The sequence below is a fragment of the Argiope bruennichi genome, chromosome 8 (assembly GCF_947563725.1).
Source record: "Argiope bruennichi chromosome 8, qqArgBrue1.1, whole genome shotgun sequence".
Lineage (NCBI taxonomy): Eukaryota > Metazoa > Arthropoda > Arachnida > Araneae > Araneidae > Argiope > Argiope bruennichi.
The window spans coordinates 86305115-86322510 of record NC_079158.1 but is presented as its reverse complement, the minus strand read 5'-3'; the positions used below and the strand labels follow the sequence as shown (position 1 = coordinate 86322510).

Below are 17396 nucleotides of genomic sequence, written 5' to 3'. Positions count from 1 at the left end.
TCGAAATCACGTCTCAAGACGTCTATCACTCTTCCACTGTGTTTCGCAAAAGAACTGTAGAGCAATTAACTTTATGTAAATATATTCCGTAGATCGAAGCGAAGAAAATGGATCAGGACTATTTGATTGGTTGGTAATAGTTGAAGATATATTAAAACAGATTTCTTATTCCATGCTTGTGCTTTTTGCAAAATTTTTCAAATCAATATGCTAGAGAAGACGTTTTTGCTTGTTCAAAACTTTTCATTTTTGCAATGTCTAATTCTTCAAACTGGCATATTTCGTTGCGAAACCCGATACCGAAGTAATCATTCAATTATAAAGTAAGTACTTTTTTCTTTTAAAGTTTCTATTTCAGTTGAGTACTTGAATTTTGGAACGGTTATTGTATGAGACAGATGCACCATAAATGCTTACTGTAAATAATGGTTATCAGTGTTTTAAATAGTTGTTATTCGATAACAATGCATCAATAATATGAAATGTATGGAGCTTAATTTCTGATTTTTCTATTCATGTAAATGTTTTTTAATAATTTTTGTGAGACGACACATGAAAATAAATGTAACTTATCTTTGTCAAGTTATATATTTTGAACCGTGAGTGTTGAAACACATGAAATGAATCTTTTCTAACTGCAATTTAATATTGTCTTTATTTTAATTGAGCAGGCATCTGCCTTTAAAAACACACCTTAGTATTTACAATAGCTTTTGTTTTTAATTTCTAATGGTGCTGGTGTCTGTTTCATACGAATGTGTTCAGCTGGATAACTTCATAATTTTTTTGAACTCTCTTGTATGTTAATATTCAGCTGCAGAATTTTTAATCCCGAATTAAGTTTTTCCGAAACGAGGGGAATTACTCTCATTCAATTATGTAATACATCAATCAATTCTATAATGCTTAAAAGGTAAATACGATTCAGTACATCTTGCCCTTAGACCCGCATATCTATCTTTCAGAATGCTGACCCACACGTGGGGTAATTCCGAACTTTAAATTATCAAATTACTATTCTTTATTTCTTTGGGCATTTGTACAACAATAAATTTTCAGAATGAGAATATTTTTTGTGTAAATCATTTTATGTTTAAGACGAATTATATCTTTAAGAAAAAACGAAAGTTAAGATGCTTCTTTTCCACTATATTCATACAAACATTTTAACCAAGGAAAAACAAGACGTATTAGTCTATGCTTTCTTACTAAATTTCATTCGTGAACGTTTGACTTCGTAGATTCCCAACTTTTGGCTTTAATTTTTATATACTCTAATCTTGAGAAATAGATGCAATTCTATCCCTAACTTTAAAACTTTTCTATATTTATGTGATAAAGAATTGCGATTTCATTCATAAGAGGATTATCAATCGGATTTTCTTGGTCGTTCAGAATCAGCTTCTTTCTGCTTCTGCATCGTAACCGCTTTATATAAAGCTTCATCCTTTTCGTTATCAGTTTGAACATTTGAGTTTTTGCTGCTGGTGTTCTTATACTTTCGTAGACGCAACTTGAATAGATCCTGAATGCTAGCTTACAGTAAAGGCAATTTTACCCCTATCTCTGCTATTAAGATACGATTACCGTTTTTGTTAGTTTTTGCCACTCTTGTCGTCTAGTTTCCCCTTGAAAACATTACTAGTACTTAAGACTAGTATAAGGGTTGAAAACTGGTATAGATGTCAATATAAAAATCTACTCTAATGAGAATGAAACTGCGATTTTATTTCTAATGTCAACTTAAGTGTATTAACTAATAGCAATCGCTTCGATCTCGTATAGTACTATTCCAGATAATAATGAGAACGAATATTTTAAATACTGATGAACGAAAACTTGGTGGAAAAGTGAAATTTAGAACTTGAGCACATTTTTATTGTAATATTCGTTATCTATATTGGGGGAAAATGTATACCCTATACAGGGAAAATGATAAAAAATGTATTTATAAATTCTGAGTTTTTAAAGGTTCCTTTTTTAGAATAGCGAAAATAAAAAAGCGTTACTTGTTTGCAGAGTAGGTTAAATAAAAAAAAAAAAACTTCGTGTTTCATTCTCTCATCTATTTAACATCAATAACATTTCAAGTTTTGAAAAATTCGTATAATACTCGATGCTTTCTCTTGCACGAAAGTTGCAAGCAGTTATAAGCGTATTTCTATCGAATCCATTTACTTCAATTGGGAAAGGTGTATACAACAATGCAATTAAAAGTTGCAGGGAAAAAATCATGTTGTATTTTTAAATTTTACTTGAAATGTCATCAAATTGTGCTTTACTTATTTAATACTTTATTATTTTAATTTGATGAAACTTCTTACATGGAGTTTTTATCTAATGTTGCAGAAATTTGGTACGACTCTCCTGAAACTTCAGACAAGCTTACAATGGAGATCTACCAATAACTGCTTTCATCAAAATCCTTATTGATGTGAACTATGCCATTTAAATACGAGAGAAACCAGTCGAGTTTTCAGAAATCTGCCCAAAAGATGAGTTAATTTTAAAGGTAATAAACAGATTAAACAATTCTTTAGATGTATCATGTCAATATTTTCGCCTTCTTCAATAAGCATTTTTAACTATCAATTTAAAAACGCAAAATTTTATTTAGTCCGGGGATTTATATGTCCATACAACGCACTCAATTTCTCAAATCATTGAAGAACTCGAAACTTGATTTGTAGTTACGATAAAATATAAATTTTATTCACGAAGAGATTCTAAAATCCAATAAATTTACGCTTAAAGTTTCATATCTAATGTTCAGATGCCACTTGAACTTGAACTTTTGCTCTATGAAGAGCATCAATGTTTTCGACTCGTAATAGAGCAATTCTTATTGTACACTTTGCAAAACGAATTTTCGAAAGCTGCCCTTATTGGCGAATTCCCATATCCTTTAGAACAATTAAGACAAGCCAAAAGTGATAACTGCATGCGCTTTCTTCCGAATCTAAAACGTGGTTATTCTTCAATTAAAAATTAATGAAATTAAAGTTGTATTAATTTTAAAATCGCGGAGTTTTCCCTCTTGTAGAGAGCAAGTGTGAAGAAATACTTCCTCACACTGTTTTTTAAATTGGATTAGATTTCAGATTTAACTGTTTGGAATATCGCTTCGTGTCTGCTCTTCCGTTTTAGCACAAATCAACAAATGTTTATTGTACAAAATATTTTATGAATATTGCCTTATACAATGTATTTTTGTAGGTTATTGCATTTACAAGTTTGAAAAGTCGCTAATTTAGAAGTTATGTTAAGTCTTCTCTCGAGCAACCATTTTTTTAGAGTTTTCTTGCAAGTTCTCAAAGGTAAGCTTGAATAGTTTTCTGTATTATGGTTTTCGAAATCGGTGCTATATCCGATTTTCAATCATGTTTTTGGCATGCAAGCATCTATAACGATCTTTAATATTACTGATTAATTATGGTAAGGGTTTCATATACAACTCTTTAGTGCGACTGGATATACTCGGCTATTTGGCATTGGATTCCCGTGGCTTCGATACGAACTCCTTGGATGTTTTGTGTGAAATGGAAGTGTCGTATTTTAACAAGTTTCAAAATCCCAATGCGTTCCAGTTAATTTCGTAGTTAATTTTTTACACTGAAGGAATAATTAACTGAAATTTCCAAAAGAGATGCCCATTCTGATTTTAAACATCAATTTTATCACTAAGTTATACCTTTTTAAGAACATTCAGAGGTCAAATTAGGTATCTAAATTTCTTAAGTGTTGGAACACTTTTCGAATGCGATTATCCAATATTCTTGGATTAAATGATTCATCAATATATATTCAAACAGTTTAGTGTGTAATTGAACAGAAATTTAAAGATCCTTTCTGAAAGGATTAAAATAATCGTATCTCCTGTTTTTACATTTTTTTTTTTTTTTTTTTTTTTTTTTTTTTTTTTGCGAGAATGATTACTTTTGTATACCGCATAAAATTTCATTCCAGCCGAAGACTGTCAAAAGAAAAATTTAAATTTTACGTGAACTTCTAATATTGAAAAGGAAATGAAATGCGTTCAGTATCTGTTTAAACCATTTTAGAGTGCCGATTTCACTTAATTTGGTAGAAATGTTGTTAAATATTTTCGAAACAGCTTGATAGAACATCTTTTATCAAGAAAAATTTTTTATACAATCAAGTCTATTATAAATCTGCTTTATTGCTGCTTACCATTACACTACCTACTATTTGCGTAAGCTTGAAATGTAGAATCGTCATTTGAATATGTTTATCTTTATGCGTAATGTAAAGGGAAATGCCAGTGTAACAGAAAAATGAATATTCAAAAAAAGTTTTCTTTGAAATGGCTGAAAAAAATTAAGTTAATGATTTAATTCAGTCTTTTTTTAATTTTTTTTAATTCAGTCTATTTTTACAAAGTAATTTTTGAAAACGTTCAGTTTCTCCTTATTAATTGTAGTTACAAAATCAACTTGACCAAGATAAATTCATCAATTCGTTATGTATAGAGTCATGTATGAGCATTATCCATTAGCGATCACTATCGCCAAATAATAGCATCCATTGAAACTTAATTGCACTTATTGATGGCAAACTCTCTGCGTTATGTACCTACAAAACGACTTTTTTAAATAACCCCGACAGAAAAGCCAGTATCTTGTAACTTGGGATTAGAATCAAATATTGGTTATTACATGAATTGCTATCTTGAATTTATGCGTGAAATGCCGGATTGCCTCTTGTATTCCTTTGTATTCTAGGCTGAAAGCAGTTACTTAGTCATTTTTACACACTAGATTGTTTAAGCAACTTGGCAGTGACTTTATAGAAAATGGCAATTTTGAGACTGTCTTGATGTGCTTTGTTTGCAATCTGGATATAGTGGAAATCAACGCTATTTTCTCAATTGTTAGAATCTGATATTAATAAGAATTTTGAGTTGCATTCTCTGAAATACTAAAACGGCTAAGCAAAAGAACCAAGCTTAGCTTTCTACATTAAAGAATTTTTTTACTATAGGAATTAGTAACTCTTTACATGACATTTCAGGCCTTGAAATCACTCAATACATTTATTATATTTAAGCGTCTGAGTTATATTGAATGTCATTTTCAGGAAACCAGATTCCTTCATGAATACCAGTCGAAGATGCTGCAGTGAATTGATTGAAAATAGATGCGCCTGAAGAGTTATATTCTGAATGGCATTACGACTTTCCTGGGTACTCAACAGATGCACTCGCATGGCCATCCAAAACACGTAACTGTTATGACATGTATTGCTCTAAGATGATTTAATTACAATAATCTCCATTTCAAGAATCATTTGATACCTGTATTCCATTAATCTGATTTGTGGAGAAAACGCGTATAATTTATGTAATGCAATATATAATTAAACGAAACTTGTCGATAAGTTTAACATAGGGAACTTCATTCAATCTTAAAGTATCTAAGAAATATGTTTACATTTTTAACTTGATTTACAGCTTAACTAAAAAAAAAAATACTTCGCTGTAAGTCAAATGAAGCGGACGTGTTTAATGTAAACAAGACTCCTGAACCAATTTAAAATCGTAATTTAAAGGCCAGGATACAAGTTCGACTTCCAATTGTTTCTGGATTCCTAGGCTGCAACAAATTACCAATTCTCATCGCGTGTAAATTATCGGCAAGCGAACCCAACAGGCAGTGGCAAATAATTGTTAATGATTTCGTATTTGGCTCACTCGGTGATATATCAACTTTTCAAATTTATTAGACATCACTAGAGACGGATTCATGCTCTTATCAGATCAGATCATATCGTACGAAGAAAATTAAATTTAACCGCATAATGTTAAATGCAGAACTTTTAATTTCGTGGTATTTAGATGCAATCTAGGTTTATCATGAAATTCCAAACCTTCCGATTTCAGTTTGATCCCTCAAAGGAATACAAACTAAGAACACGCGAAATTCCGCAAAAAAAATTTAGTTGCAACTAGTTCAAAAAGAAACTTGTGTTGAGTTAAGACGACGGATTAAGTTTAAAAAGCAATTCTACTGCTATCATAGCTCCCAATAGTTAAAAATTCCAATGTTAAAAGTAGAAATTGCACTTGCTCGGTTCTTGCAGCTAAAATGATAAATGGTTGTTGTGGTATAGGGTTTCGAAAAGGGAGAATAACCCGTTAAAATTCCGGCACCTGCTGACTTTTCATTTAGGTTGTTTGGGACCGGCAACCTAAGTGGAAAGTCGCGGTCCCCAGGAGTTGGTATTTAACGTGGTTACTGGGGTGGTTGAAGTACATGGAAACTGAATTTGGAGGGTCGTCGGAATATGATCTGGATATTAGATTAAAATTATCCCCGATACTGGATATATTAAATATTTGTAGGCGGAAAAGAACCATGGATATATTTTAATCCAAAAAGTGCAATTAATGCTTGATACATTGGTAATGAATATCGGGAATTTTAGAACTTAACTGCTTGTTCTTAGCGTCAATGACCTACAGTTCAAATATGTTGTATACTTAACCATACGTTATGTTAATGATAAATAAATGGAAAGTGGACATGGCTTCGTATAGAGCTATTTAAAATTCACATTAGAATAATTTTAAAGGTGTCCAAATATATTTATCAACTTAAGGATCACCCATGGATTAAAAGTTGAGTAAGGATTCGAGTGTTATACAAGTAATAGTTTAAAATTTTATCTTCACATGCTAATTGTAAAGATTTAATAATCGTGGATTGTTATATCTGCAATTAGACTGCTTGCGGCATTATTCCAGTTCTCTAGTGATGTTTCATGGAAGTGTAGGTTACGGAAGAGTTTAAATCGTGTATCATTATTTCCCTCTTATCCAATGGCATTTGATTTTAGTACATGACCGATCTTAAAACTGAGTGTGTTCAAAACTAGGAATAATTGAAGACTTTTGTATTGGGATTAGAAATGATTTGCGTAGAAATTTAATTACTCGATACTGAAATCCCTTGCTTCCCGTTTTAACATTTCATACAACAAAAAATGCATAAAATTTTAAGGAAATCTCGCCTGGATTAATAATTAAGGGCAATTCTTTAATGTGAAACGTCTTCCCTACTTGGCTTTTAATCCAAAGTAGACTAAATGAATTGTAAATTCCCCCCAAAAATTCGAGATTTTATAGTGTTAGGTTGGAAATTTGGAAATCGAAAAATATTATGCAATACCTTTAAATTTAAATAGTTCAGGAGTTCAAGTTAATTCTAGTAAACGGATACAACTTGTTCGATTTTGGCAAACTCATGGATCGTCCGTTTCATTTGAATCTACTTAAAATGGGTTGATGTATATTTAATTCTTTAGTTAAAATTAAAGTTTAAATTCTATAATTTTTATTTAGTATTTCTTAATGCATTTTAACTTGAAATTCCTCAAAGGCTTTTTAAATGGACATTTCAAGCTTTAATTTATAGGTTTAATATGCTTTAGAAAAAAATCTTTTCTATTTTAAAACGTAAATTTATTCAAATTTTGAAGTTCCTTTACAGTCGCTATATTTTATATCAGTTTTGTTATTGTATGCTTCAATTCAGTAAATGTATACTTATCAATGATGTTTGCCTTAGTTTTTAATGTTGTGTAAACATAACTATTTTGAAGTTACTTTGTTACCTGATGTCTTGACCTTCAGATTTTTGAAGACTGCAGTAATTTGATGTTCGGGAGAGATTGTACACCCAAACAGAAAACAAGACTTTCTAGGTAGTTTTCTCTTTGTAATATGTATTTTAAATGCTTATTTATATTAATGTTTAAGCACAAGTTTAGATTTGTTATGTTGGTCATGATGGAATTTCGCAATTTTCAGTATTTATGATGGATTAATTGAAGCTTTGTGCAATTATTTCAAAATTTTCACAATTTAATGTTTATCTTTACACTTCGACTGCGTACCTTATTTACTCTATAGTGATTTAAAAATATATTGGTCATTAAAGTACGGAATTTAAATTTGTCCGTAACATTATATTTATAAAAGAGTAAACTTTTAAGGCTGGACGGTGTCTATCAGAAAGGATCGGTTTATTTTCAAATTATTCCCGCATTTTTATTAAATTCAATTAATTTTAACTTTCAAAAAGTTGGAACTTTAAAATTTAGACGCATAACTTTTCTGAACTTCAGAACGGTTCATTTCTAAACTAAAATTTTCTGCATGTATGTAAAATTAGTGTTGGCTCCTTTTGAAGGATTCTAGAATTACACTAACGTGACAGAGTACAAAACCATGGGTCAACTACCCTCTTACTGAATAACGGGAAGGCTACGGAAAAGGCAAATTCAGCTTGGATATTGTACATGTCTGACTGCCCACTATCCTTAAATATCCGTTGTATTGCATTAAATGCAGACGTCAAATTATTAGTATTCAACTATGAAGTCGTTATATTCTCGCACTCTAAAGTTTTTGTTATGCTGATGCGTCAGAAATCTACTCTCATTGTACTTTCTTTGCGTAAAAATTGAAGATTATCGAATTTATCATTTAAAATTCATTCTCATTAGTCCACTGAGAAATATTCCTAATAAACTTCTAACTACTGTAAAAAAAACCAGAAGATTTTGGTAAATTTAAATTCTAACAAGATGTGTAGGTTGTAGTGAATTCCATGTAATGTCATCGCCGTTGTTTTATCAATAGCTTGATCTGTATCTCCTAGTATTTAAAGTAGTGGTAATGAGGAACGAATTTCGGATTTTTTCCGTGTCATTAAAGTTTCACCAATAAAATATTGTATCGAATTTCAAAGGAAACATTTATCTGTATCTCATTAAAATAAGGGATATAAAGTGCTTTATTTCTGAACTACGTACCATTTAACTATATTCGATAAATGTAAACACGATACGTTTAAATAGCTTAACTGATTAATTTATTGTCATTTTAGTAAAAGGGGACCATTTCACTTAATTGATACGGCAAAATGAATCCGCATTTTTGATCTAAAATTTGTGAACCAGGCGGCCATTCTTTTCCATTCGATTAAATCTAAATCTATGAATTTCAAATGCTGAGGTTTACATTTCTTTGAATCTTAATTTCAGAAACTATAGCTTTAAAATAAAATGCAAGGCTTCCTTTCAGATGTTCCAACTCGAAATTTAACCTCAAGTCGCCATTTGCATCGCCGGCGTGCAAACTGATCACTTTCAGGTGCTAACATTTTGATCGTAATGCCTGGCCAACATCACAATCGAAATGTTTTAAAGCACCCGAGACGATTTGTTACATTCTATCAACCTGTGTTTTCTAATCAAAAAGCTAAGCACGCATTACAGTAAACTCATTTTTAAAATATTTAATTTTTTTTAAATGCTTATTTTGACTTCTGTTCAATTTAAACTTTAATTTCGTAGCGACGAAACGATTTCGTTTTTATTTAAAAGTGGAACAAATTAATTTTAGAGATTATACTGTTCTGTTTTTAAATAGCTACAATTTCTAATTTAGATGGCAAAAATGACTGGACTCGCCTGGTTCACACCTAAATTATTATACAAGACTAAATTGTTAAGATTTCTTGACGTAATGCGGGATAACTAGAATACATGGCATGTTTTTACTGTTAAATGAGAATATTTAGTCGGCAAATAAGCAATTATCATTCTATATAAAATAGTTCAAATACTAGCAATTTTACTGACCATCTGGATAACTCCACTAGGTATGGAAATCTAGTTTTCTTTGAAATTGAGAAACTGACAAGCTCACTGCCACAATCGTCTGAAATGTCAATTACGCAGATCTTGAATTTAAAATGCTCTTCATTTTTAAACAGTTAAAACCAAATATAAAGAAATTTTAAATCAAACCTTCGAGATACTGAACTTGAAAAAAAATTGCTCTTAATGCTAAATGCTTGATTTCTTTTATAAAGATGCATTTTCAAAGCCTTGTATAGGTAATTGAAACGCAGTTAGTGTTCTGAAACTTTTAGACTAATGAGAATTTTTTCACGGTAAAATGTTAACTTCTCTCAAAAAAAGTCTTGAAAATTGTACAAAATAGTAACATTGTCTTCTAAAATTTACTAATTCACCAGGCAAAACTTTTGGAATTGCATATTTTTGAGTTTCAATAGATTAAACTAGTTTGTGCTGGCCATTACATATTTAGAAATCATTCTCCCTTTTTATATTCAATAAAATTTTGATAGGGAATAGACTGTTAGAGACTGTGCTAGCCAGTCACTGACAGTCTTCATGTTCCCAAAGGCATTTTTAATTCGATGCCTGATCACCATCGAAGCAAAAATATCTTGGGATCCGAAACTTTTCAAATATTTAAACATAAGCTTTTGGTCAAAAGCACGAGATTTAGGCAAATTTAAAACTTAATGTTAGCCAACCAATTTTTAATTATACTGGTTGATACATACCAGTAGTCTTTGACAAATTAAGGCGTAAAAGTTAGGATTCCATTAGTTTTGCCGGTATCTTAAATTCATGCATAAGCTTTGGCCTGATAGTCTTTTAGAACTGTAATTGCAACTTTTGTTACCGAGCAATACTATCTATTCTTTTCTCGCCATTAATTGCCGATATTATAACTCAATTAGGTTTCTTTCGCGTCTTGAACAACCGAGCAGACACCACGGCGGAGAACTTCATTGAAAGATTGGCCAGCTTCTGTATTTTATATAGCCTCGGATTATTTACTGAATTTTAAACTTGAACTTTAAATTTATTAAAAGTTCGTAATGAAGTATTGTCAAATTGAAACTTGGTAGATTTGAATATTTAAGCTTCGTACCATCGCGCTTGTTTTCCTCTTTCACTTTTTCTCTGAATTTTTTTTCAATGCTATTTTATAATAAACTCGTTTTAGATGTTAATCTAAATCGTTCGGATAAAGGTTTCATAGGCAAACGAAACGAATCCTTTAAAATCCTTTTGCCCTCCTTTTTAACAAATATTAAATGAGTTTAACGCATTTAGCAAAACTATCATTAGGAAGCGTATATTCACTGTTTACTTTAATAAATGCGTATTGAAGCAAATTCTTTATATAATTGTCTAATGTCGGTTTTATTTCTGCATAAAATAACGCGTTTGCCACATTGATCGAATTCAAAATTAAGCAGTGGATTTAATTAATCTAACAAAATTACCCGTTGAAGACGTTTAGAATTGCAAATAAAGCAAGTTCTCGTAAATGCAATTTTTACGTTTGTAGGATTTCTATCATCTTAATGTTTTCTGTATCCTTGGAACTGACTTACAACTAGTTCTCTTAGTATTCAAATACATCGTCCAGCCTTCCTTAATTTATTAATTTTTCAAACTAAAGTTAAAATGTATTAAATTTTCATGTATAATTTCTTCCAAATTAAGATTCTTTACTTGCGATCTCTGTAGGTATCGTTGAAATTGTGTGGATATTTCTTGCACAGCAAATCCTACTGCTGACACTCTTCAAATTGTAAGCTAATTTTTCCCATAAGTAGCTCATTTTCTTGAATGAAATGTGCATATCTTAAATACATTTCTGTGCATGAGCATTTATTGAAGTGATCTGTATTTCCTTAATTACTTCTTGTCGGATAACTGTTTTAAAGAATTTGTCGTACGTATTTTTAAATGACTTGTCAATTTTGCCAAGAAATTCTGGAAAAATGATTCGATAAAATTGATTCTAATCTGTTTCTGAAAAGACAAATATTTCTTAGTATAAATTCTGCGTAATGTACATTTATGTATCCGAGATCGATGTTCATTAGTCATGTGCGTGAATGTGTATTTTTGTGTAAAAACATTGTTAAACAATATTTGTGTGTTGAATGTCAAGTGAAAGGGTAGTGTCTTGAAAAAGGTTGTTATCGAGCAATTTTATTTAAAAACTGTACCCAGAGTTTTGGAATTTTAAAATGTTTCTTGCTGGTTCTTTTATGGTATACTTGATGCTGATTATTAAACTCCATTTTTATACTGGCTTTAATTTACTCATTCTTAATGACTTGTAATACTTGTTTCAGTTAGTTCTATCAAACTTAGAGCATTGTCAATCTTTCAGGAGGTAGATTTATGGATTCTAAGTCTTGCTATAATTTCTCGAATGCTTTGTTACAATCTATTCATAAGATACATTCTGCGACATTCACAATATTGATCTTCATGAAATAAAGTGTAATATCTTGAGCTAAATTGTTAGTTTACCATTTGTAATCTTACATTTCCAACCGATTGGCAACATTTTGAGTACGTTTATGAATGTTTTCTCAATTGTTTGATATTATTACTAAGCGATATATTAGCCATAGCAAACATAAATATAACTCTTTATGGAATGCATAAAGAAGAGAATTTATTTGTCTTAATGGTTTTAAGAAATGCATTTTCTTATAAGCTATGTTTCTTAATTGTCCATGCTCTTTTGTAGTTTAAAATTTAAAGTGAAAATTGTTTTGCCCTGATGTAAATGTTTACATAAATAAACTTGTTTCTACATATTCTGTAGTTCTTATTCGCCTTGTTTTCAAATCTTTATGTGGATTAAGGGAAGTTGTTTTCTTCGGCAATATAATTTTTTCGGAAACAATAGAATTGACAACGTTTATTCCTAAATTTGCAAACAGGTTTACTCAGTGGGCTGATTCAAGCTACTAAATTGAACTAACAATTTTATCTAAAAATATTAAATTTAGGTCTCGATTCTTGCACTTTATGCTGTTTGAATGTGCTGTATTTGATTTGAATTGTATTAAAGCGTCTTCAAATGACTTAGAATAGTATAGATGAACGGAGAGTGGAAAGAGGCGTAAGCAGTTACAATAAATTTGATTTCCACTAATAAAATTTTAAGCTTATTCCCAAGTTATCGCAGCAAATTTAAAATTTTGTAAATTGTAATCTCGGGGTTTTCTAATGCTGTTTTATTTGAATTACTATAAATATGGATTTCTAATTTATAAATTGCACACAATTGAGAATTTCTAGTATGTGTACAATCTTTCAAAAATATGAATATCGTGTTTAATCCCTTCAGAAGTTATTTCACCAGTTAGTATTGTAATATATTCAATATTGTAATATATTTGCACACAATATCGGTAATGAATCGACTATTAAGTCTCGTATGTGCTGATGCTGTCCTATTTACTGAGGAACATTTTAAAGACCTCAAATGTCTTTAAAATCAGGCGAAGATGCATATACACGCCGAATAGTTGCATGGTAATTTTTCCAAAACTGCATAGTAAAACGAATATTATATAATTAAACTACACATTGACCAAAATGAGGAATTTTGACTGGAAACTAGTTAATATTCAAAACGAAGAAATTCTATGGTCTACTTGAATATTGTCTTGCTACTTCATGTAATCAAATTCAGGATATTGAAACGTTTTAAATATTAATCAATTTTTTGACTATAGGAATAAATATATTGTATATTTAGCAGCATGAGAATAGTTTGCCGATGTTCAGTCCAAATATATTTTCACGATTGTTTCCGAGGATTTTATCAAGGTAAGACTTTAGTGCATTACTTGTATGCAAGTAATTCATAATAAAGTATTTTAAGTTACAAATAAACATAATTAGCTTACTTTTATAGCCTATAACGGAACAATAATTTGAAATTTTAGAATTTTTCGAGCCTTAAAATTGTTCGCTTTTGTATCACTGGAATTGATTTATCTGTTCTAATGATATTTTGGCTAGGAAATGTTATGGATATTAATAAATCATTTGATACTCCACAAAACATCGGAATTGTACAGTTTTCGATGTTTAATGCATCTTTAAAAAGTTATCAGTTATGACGGGTTTTAAATGATTTAAAACTGAAATATGTATTTTAATTCAATAAATGTAAACTAACTATATTTTAAATTATTTATTATGGTTATACGGTTTTCGTAAAAACTCTAATCTAGCCAAACATTTTAGTTACTTGCCTTTGAGCAGATTATCGTACAATAAAATGCCGAACATTATATTGGTATTGTATACAAAATTCCTTCAAATGATTTATTAACTGAATGACAGTATTAGCTCTTTTAAACATGTATGACTCATATAAAAATTCTTATGCATTTTATTAGCGATCGTTGCAGTATTCATAAAGCTTTCCTCGGCTCTAAAATGATAGTAAATGTATTAATGGACATGCATTTCTCTTCAGGAGTTTCTGTGCTATGTCGAATGATTTGGAGCAGCGTTTCAAATCGCAGAATCTTTTATCACGGTTAAATAGTTTAGATAAAGGATTATCCCTTTGCCCTCGAGACCATTTTAGTATGGACGAAACAGCATATCGAGACGTTTGGTAGAGAACGCTCTTGGTGAATTTCTTACCTCTACTTAAAATGATTACACACACAATTTAGTGTATAACTTTTGTATCGATATGCTTTATTAATATTTATATCTACACGCGATATTTCAAACGTATGCTCATGTATCCTCGAATAAACGAAACTCTCGGCTAACTGTGCATAATAAAGACTAAGTCGACAGCTACTATTTCCATCACTAAATATGCCATTCGTATGTATAGAAAAAAAAATGCCAGACCATTTTATTTCTGATTTTGAGAACACTAATGTAAGAATGGCTTGACCGCATTTCGATCCTTTGATACGCTTTTCTTCCCCCGAGGACAAATGTGGAAGAGCTGCGAAAATATTTGTATCTAAATTTCTTTTAACTTTTAAATATCCTGACTGAGGGCTTTATTTTAAATGTGCTTGGTGTACTATTCTTTTCTCATATACAAAATTAATATTTCCCTCCGTCTGCAAACTATTTTTTTTTTCGTTGTCCACATTTATCAGGTGATTTGATGTTCCAAATCGGAGAAAGAGCGATATACTGAAGATATACCGAGCCGACATGTTTTACCTATAAGTTCTTATATTTTGAAACCTCACTTGTATGTAGTTAAGGCATTTAGGACTATTTGGCTGTACATAATTTAGCTAGTTCGTAACTTCCGTTATGTGTTTCACTAATGCAACATTTCGTCTTTAAAACATATTTTATCTACATATTTCGATTTCTATTATTACAAGGAACTGCATCCGAAGTGTTTTTTTGTACTCTGGTATTATAATTAGGAAGTTCATAAATACTATGGATTTTATCAGAGTAATAATACAGAATCCATCTTATCACTCTCCAAATAGCTGAAAACGCACGTTTATAGTGCAAGAAATAGTTTGATATTCTAATCCTGTGGAGATTGCTGATAGCGGAAACATCTAGATAATGCTGTGACTTTGACACGAACAGAATCAATATCACATCGTCCTGGTAAAATATCTAGACATCCATTCTTTCAAACTTATGTCACATGGAGTAGTATGTGTCATTGGTTCACAGTCGAAATTTGAAAGCTGAGAACAAGCCAAATGCTCTAAATTCAGGAAGAACGTTCTCTTAAATTTGGTAAACTAGTTTATTTTAACAGCTTTATCTTTTAGCATCAGCATGATGCAACAGCAAACTAAATACAAAATCCGTGCAGCTATCTTGTACTTTTAGCAGGGTTGTCTTCTACCTATGTTGCGAAGAAATTCTATTGATGGAAAACACGTTAATGTGATGCAAATCAGTGTTAAACACTACCTATTGGTGAAGTCAATTGTCTTCCTTATATAAGGAGTTTATAAATTGTTTACACTTTTTAAGTGTTTGTATGTTATTTGAATATAGGCTATGAAATTATTCTATAGCATTAGAGCAAGAACCTGCGAACTTCTAGGTGGCAGTGCGATAGCTGCTGTTCTATCACAAATACATAATCTATAGAGTCTGCCGTCCAAATTCTATGCCATTATGACACAATGCCTTACAGATTCAGTTATTGATTATTTATTTATTTATTTTTTTGCATTCACGTTTTATATACGAAATTTCGAGTGCATGACCACAAATATCTACAGTTCAAATTTGGTGCCAGTATGGCTTATAAAATGTCCTACACAGCCATCTAAATATGGAAAATTTAATTATATCAATCCTGAATAAAAACATACATTTGATTAAATATACTGATTGACTCATTATTATTTTTTTTATTAATAACATTCATTTTGATAATTAGTGTAAAACTTCTTTTCTTTAAAAAAAAGAAAATAGGACGGGAATTATGTTCATTTAGATCATGTAATATATTCAGATTAAACGACTCAAATGAAAAAAAAAAATCGTATTTTGAAGAGTCTACGCAAAGAGTAGAGCTTCTACAAGAAGGTGCATTTAGAGAAACAAAGGAAAATTAAATAAGTTAAAACTTTATTAAATGATTTAATAAAGTGTAATTAAAAATTAATGAAAAACGGAAACATTCACTTACAAAAATGGAAATTGAATTTTTTTATTAAACAATTTGATCTTAATTTTCCCTTGATTCAAAACCAATAATTATAAGAGTCAAAAACCACTTTAGGCATTGATATAAATGCAAGTTGACTATTTTGGGAACTAAGCTTAATTTCAACAATGAAGTAGTTTTGAGAAAAGTCGAAGGAAATCATTTCAGTAACCCATTTACAAAATCTCAAAATGTCCATTTAAGATAATAAGTTTGACAGGAAGGAGAAAGGAGCCTGACATTCGAATAGAATAGTTGCATGTTTCTGTATGAATTGATGCATTAAGGTTTAGTTGAATTGTCTCAAAAATTAAATAAAACAGCAAGCTGATTCTTATTGCCGCATGGAAATTAAATTAAATCATTCATATTTTTATTATAAGAAGCAAAAAGAAATGAGACAAATATTTGATAAACCCTGAAATGTTTTCAAATTTATGAATAAAAACATTGGCATCTAAAATAACATTTTAGTTGATATAAACTTCATTGGAATTATTAAAAATGTATTTAATATGCTAAAGATTATTGTCCAATTAATTAATTTTTAAGCAAATTTTAATCCAAATGTATGTACGTTTTAACGTATTTGAGAAACATTATAGAAACAAACTTCAACTATGAAAACATGTAATTTAAAATTGATAATGAACTAAAATAACAAATTATTACATTTGCCTAATCATATTTTTTGTGTATGTTTAAGAGTTCATTGTTCTTCACTGTTCCTTTGAAATCATAACTATTTTTTTTTGAGATAATCTATATTAAGGTATAGGAACTAATAAAATTAAAGAATAATTTATTTATTTCTATAATATGCTCAAAGCGTAAATCACATGGAAAATCAAAATTCATTTGAACTGTTATATGATTTCCAATTCAGAATATAGAATTCCCGATAATAGTCTTGTTTGTATATTAGCAATAAATAGGATGTCATATAGAGGAGTACAATAGTTTTCTAATTTCTAAAGGGTATTATAATATATTAGGCAATTATTTTTAGTTCATGAAATACCTTATTCAATTTTTGATATGGGAAATTTCATAT

General features: G+C 30.2%; 1 long non-coding RNA gene across 1 annotated transcript; it reads left to right on the top strand.

Moving 5' to 3' along the window:
* The first annotated feature begins 204 nt into the window (after positions 1 to 204).
* LOC129981603 (uncharacterized) lies at positions 205 to 7272 on the top strand. Its single transcript, XR_008785330.1, has 4 exons — positions 205 to 323; positions 2350 to 2512; positions 3217 to 3317; positions 5098 to 7272. It is a non-coding gene; the product is annotated as an uncharacterized LOC129981603 (long non-coding RNA).
* The last annotated feature ends 10124 nt before the right edge of the window (positions 7273 to 17396 follow it).